Raw genomic sequence first — 6,030 nt, forward strand, 5'->3', positions numbered from 1 at the left:
ATGAGGTGGTGTGTACGTGGATAGAGAACTGGCTACGGGAACGTAAGCCCCAGTGTATTCGGTGACGGAACGCACTGGATCGCATCCCTGCTGGCTCACTGGGATGGGAGGGAATGTGGCAGGGCATTGAAGTCAATGGCATCGCAGCCCTGGCCTCTGGCGGCAGTGCGATCGCCTGCACCAGAACATGTGGTACATCAGTGTCTGCATATTGCGTGCATTCTTTCTGACTGAACCAAAGCGGAACACAGGCATTGATGTGCCACACGTTCCAGTGCGGGCAAATGCACTGCGGCCGGGGGCGTTGCTGCAGTGCCTTTCACTTCGATTCACCGCTATATCCCCTCCTGCCCCAGCTTGCAGTGAGCAGCCCGGGATTCGATCCTGTGCGTTCTGGCACTGAATCGGACTGGAACACACTGGGGCTGGTGTGAACTAGCCCTAAGCCCACTAGCAACCTTGACATGCCTTAAAAGTAGCTGTTTTGGGAGACATTAAATTGGTGGGTCAAGTTCCTCTTAAGGAACATACATCAGCAAAGCACAGGTTCACTTTAAGGCTTGCTCTAGTCCAATATGCTGCCATGCTGTTTGGTTGTTACCATGGCAATGCTAATGTCGCTGCGAGCGAATCAGATGCAACAGGCAATATGTCATTCAGCACCTTAGAACATCACTACGAATGAGAGAAAAATTGAATTCTTCTGGATTATACTACTAATTGTTACCAAAATTGAGCATCACCACAGCAACACGAAGACAATGGCAGCATGGTGTTTATTTTGCTTGGTTAGTGAATCTTTAATTAATATATACCAAACTGTGCAAGTATTGTGTGACAGAAGCCAGGCTCATGTAGGCTGACATCCAGGGCCGTCCCTTTCAAGAGGCTGTTGCCTCAGGCGGCATTTCTTTGGGTCACGTGGGGGGGGGGGGACACCCAACCTTGCAAGAGTGCGGCATATACTCACCTGACCCTCGGTTCTGCGGCAGTGATTGCTCGCCTCTCTACCCCTCTGCTAAGGCGGTGGAATGTCTCTCAGCGTCCTCATATTGAATGTAGCTAATGTATATAAACATTCAGGTGTCCAGGCCCGGAGATACTAGAACGTAAAGAGGAGACCCGTAAGCAATTAAGAAAGCCGGCATTATTGGTGATTCCCGGTACGTTCCCAGCTATGTTGACCAGGCGACACTTTGTTGACAGTCACAGGTACACGGCTGCCTTTTTCTGTCATTCTATTTATTTCTTGCATTCCCTGGTGCGTATTCCTAGGGGTACATGTACATTAGCCCAGGTTGGGAACTACTAGAGTAGGAGATAGAAGGACTAATCCTGGTAGGGAGTTCAAGAGGATGGGAGAGACTCCGGAGAAGTCCTAGAGGAGAGCATGGGAGGAGGTGATGATGGAGCTACGAAACAGATCTTGGGTCCTTGGAGGTGCGGAGAGGACGGGTTGGGTGGTATTTTGAGATGAGGTTGGTTATGTAGCTCGGGGCCGAGTTGTGGACGGCATTGCATGTTGTTTGTATTTTGAATTTGATTTGTTGGGTGAGTGGAAGCCAGTGGAGGGATTGGCAGAGAATGGTGGCAGACACTGAATGGTTGGTTAGGTGAATGAGTCTAGCAGCAGCATTAATAATAGGCTGAAGGAGCGGATAGCCTGTGTAGTCAGTGTATGTGCTCACAAAGGTTGTGTCCACTGAAATGCTCACCTTCATTGTCTGCCTCCTCAATAGTTTTTGTGCTTTGTTACCCATATAGTTTTCTCAAAAGCAACCAATAATCATCCAACTGTAATGTTTGCAGTCCTAGATCAAAAATGAACCAAGCATTCCGGAAGCTGTGGATAATCAAACAAGTTTTCTGTTTCATAGGTTTGATATAACCGCCCCATCTACTACTGAAGTCACTCTATTCCAATTATTTGCCATACCAAAAGATGACTCTTTGATCTTGTAGCGATCTGCGGAGAACTCTAGAGGGAGCTCTCCACACACAGACCAATATCACTTAACCTTAGAGCACTGTCACCAGCTGGTTCATTTCATTGCTTCTGCGCTCGATGGAAAAGCCATCTCCTCAAAATTGCAACAGATAGAAAGAGTTTTTGTGGAAAAAGTATTGTTAACAAACACAGTAAAAGCACTTATCATTATGCATCGCTTATGTAAAATTACTTACCTACATTAAAGTGTGTGCATGGCCATTTTTTAAGCTTCGGATAGAGTAGAGACGAGATAAAATCCCCATCAGGTTATTTTCTGCTGTTCATGATCTGCTGAGGAGGGTTCCCTTCACTTCCTATCCTGAAGGCACAACAGAAAATGAGAGAACATTTCCCCAAAGTGAGTCAATTCCCATCATAGATAATGAGCATTGTTACACCTGTCCCCGTTGCTCTGGGAACATCTCTAACATTTTCGATTTACTTTTACTTGTTATCACAGTAACAGAAGTCACCAGAGCAAACAAAGGGGGCAAATCTACCCAGCAGAGACACAGAAAGCTATGCTTAAAAGAGAGTCTAAACCTTCCCTAAATTATTCAAAGCTAAGATAAATGTATATGTACAATTTTGCCTTTACATATACTTTACACAGCTTAATCAAGTTTTGACTCTCTGAGGTCCTGAGATCTGATGCCAGATCTCCGGACCCTTGCCAAAAACATATCTACGTGTACTGCCTTCTTAGGCAGTAAAGGTTATATCCCCATACCTGAATAGAGGTTTAATCTTATTGCATAGGGTGAGTTACTATATATTCCAACCTCCATTATGGCCTATATACAGTAAGTGTGTATTCCAACTTCCATTGAAGTCTGCAATATGAACATGGAGGGTTAAGCATACAATACGAAGGCAAAGGAGGATATTGGAGGATCATTGGAAACAGAAGGATGGGGGAAACAGCATGCTGACTGGAGGAGATGTGACAGCCCTGTCTGGCACCCTTGGACGCAGCTGCCCCCAGACTAGACTCTCAGTAACTCAGAGCTACGAGTAAGAACCCCTGTGGTATGAAAAGCATGAACCTGGATTTATTCTGATTTAAACCTTCCAGATTGCCTTCTAGATCAGCTTGTTGCTAATGGTTTCTTACATTCTTGGTAACCCTTTAAAGCTAGGAATACCCCTAATATATTCCAAAACATATCATAAACACCAGTGCAGGTGGTACCGTACACACCAGCAGGTCAAGGCTATGTATGGAAGTCCAGAGAATTGGGCACCTTGGGAGAGACTATGGTGTCCCAATTCATAGTTGTTAGCCAGTAGGCAGTGCGGAAAGCTAACAAAACAAAAGCAGGAAAGGCTAGCATTGCAATCTACGGACTACTGTGTCTATTTTCATAAAAGTAACAGCATTCTGACTTGTTGTCAGATCACAAATGAAATATCTGATAGTGTGCATGAAATTAAGAGGACGGTCAGCTAGCAGGGGCAATCGTGATGAAGCAGCAAGGGAATACGGTTGAGCGACAATTGGTAGCTTTTGTTAGAGTACGTCAAGGATCTGCATCTGTTCATCCTGGGGCCTGGTCCGTCCTGTCCTTGTCTGATGTAAATTGTATTGTGGGTTTTTGGCTATGGCTGGTTGCATATGTAACCATGGGTGTGCGCATGCTGGCGTGCTTAGGTGTGTGTTGGCGTGTGTGCAATAATGCATATTGGTGTATCCCTGATGCTGGGAATGCACACAGGCCATGAACAGTATGTAAATGCCTTCTCTTATGGTGGTCGGTGCTATGTCTTCTTGCCAGATACCTAGTGTGTGAGATTACTGTTGCTTCTACCTTGCCTGCTGCTGATCCAGCTTGGCTGATCCTGCGTCTACTGCCCCCATTTCTGTCTCTACCTGTTCCTCCTCTCCTCTTGCCTGCCACCTGCCTTGACCTCAGCCTGGACTCTGACTACTCTTTTGCTTGCTGCAACCTCTGCCTGGACACGACTACTCTCTGGCCTGCCTCGACCTTTTCTTGGACTCTGACCTTCCGCTCTACAGTACCTTGTCTCCACAGCGTAGACACCTTGTTCCCGAGCCCCTTGGTTGTCTGATCCCAAGGACCACAAAGTAGTCCAGTGACCACTAGAGTCACTGGCTCATGACTCCTTGGAGGCTGCTATAGTGAAGACCAAGTTGTTACTTTAACTCCGCGCCTTGGATGTGCCCACATCACCTACCAAGGGTGTCAATCATAACAAGCAGTAGGCAGTATAGCTAAAAGGTTCTAGACTTTGTAGTTCAGTACATATAAAGTTTATATGATTATTTTGAATTAGGAACAATGGTAAGATATGTTACAGTATGATAAGGTAATAACTGTATGTAATGCACATGTTATTTCAGCCCTGCAACGGTCATGTATGTGGAACACTCCTTCCTACTGCATTTGCTCTCCTAGTATGCAATGTTCCCCGGGGGCAAATTCAGATCCAGACCTCCCTACTTTTAAATATGCAAAAGAGGGAGACCTTTAAGTACAAAATATTAGGTCACCCCAAATTTTGCAGACCATGTAGAACTACAGAATAAATATAGCCGGTTAAACCCAATTATGTTCATTTTCATCAATACGTTTCCTTCATATTAGTGTTTGAAAGCAAATAAGTAGGTTCAGAAGGTTGAATACTATTACCAGGAAGGTATTCTATTCTACAGGCAAAGACCTGTTGTGCCTAATGCTAAATCTAGTCCTATGCTTAAAGTATACCTGTCATTAAACAAAAATGTAGGATGCCATTGTTAATCTCTCTTTTTATAATGTTAACTCTATGGCTGTCAAGCTAATGGTAAAGTGTCTCTATATCCAAAAGCAGAAAGTTTAATATATTGCAGCTTACCAATCCTCAAATGTGGCTACTGCATTAGTTTTCTTTTTATAAGGCTCTTTTTCCTTTATTTTCACCTGGTGACCGGGCCAGTAAGTCTGTTATTTTTCAACTTCCTTTAACAGGCCAAGCTGTCCAGCAAAAGTGGCAGATAGCGGGTTGAGACAAACCATTTACCACTGACAGGGGTGCTTACAATGGTCAGTTTTGTTTCCATTTATGTAAAAACCTTTATCCCAAAAGTAAAAAAAAACAAAAAACCTGCTGCTGTATTGCTTAAAAAGCATTAGCTGGAGTTCAGATTTTCAGGGCTATTCACTAAAAGGTGAAGAGTTTGGAGAAGACAGGAGAAGTGAACAATTTAGGCCAAAATAACTGATTTGGAAATATTTTCCAATTCAGCTCAATTTCCAGCTCAGCGATGTTGTGCTAGATTGTTCACTTCTCCCGCCTTCTCCAAACTCTTCACTCTTTTGTGAACAACCCTGTACATTTTTAGTCCATCCAAATCTGCTAGTGCATGTAATGCCACCCTCCCCACAGGGTGACAATGCCACTGTCCAAAGGTAGCTCCACCACTCCTCCATAGTATGGAACCACCCTAAGACAGGAAGCATATTACTGGCTGGATCACCAGGTGAAAATAAAAAAAAGAAAACTAATGCAGCCACCACACACCACAATCCCACTTAAGGAGTGGGAAACTGCATTATATAAAATTTTGGGAAACTGCATTATATAACATTTTTGTTTTGGGGTTTAGATAGATAGAAAATTTGGACATAGCAGTGGTAATCATTTACAGCATGCTTATTCTTGGAACAGCGGCATCCCGAGGTCGGGTGTCACCCGGAGCAGAGACCGGGTGACACCCCGCAGTGACATAATCGCGCATGCGCGTGACGTCACCACGCGTGTGCGCCATGACGTCATCACGCGCACTGTCATCTAATTGTCGTCTGGCAGAGAGAGGAGGGGACGTTCACCCGGCGGGATGAGGTATGCCGCCGGGTCCCCTCCTCTCTCCAGACACTGTTGGGCTCTCGGTCCATGACCGAGTGCCCGACTTTTTAGAGGGGGGTGACACCAAAATGACTGTCAGTCATTTCGTTGTCACCCCTCCAATGGTGTCACCCGGGTGCGAGCTGCACGCCCTGCACCCCCCTTGTGACGCCACTGTCTTGAAACAGATATAA

This window comes from Nanorana parkeri, unplaced genomic scaffold (genome assembly GCF_000935625.1).
Source record: "Nanorana parkeri isolate BGI_ZX_2015 unplaced genomic scaffold, ASM93562v1 scaffold169, whole genome shotgun sequence".
NCBI lineage: Eukaryota > Metazoa > Chordata > Amphibia > Anura > Dicroglossidae > Nanorana > Nanorana parkeri.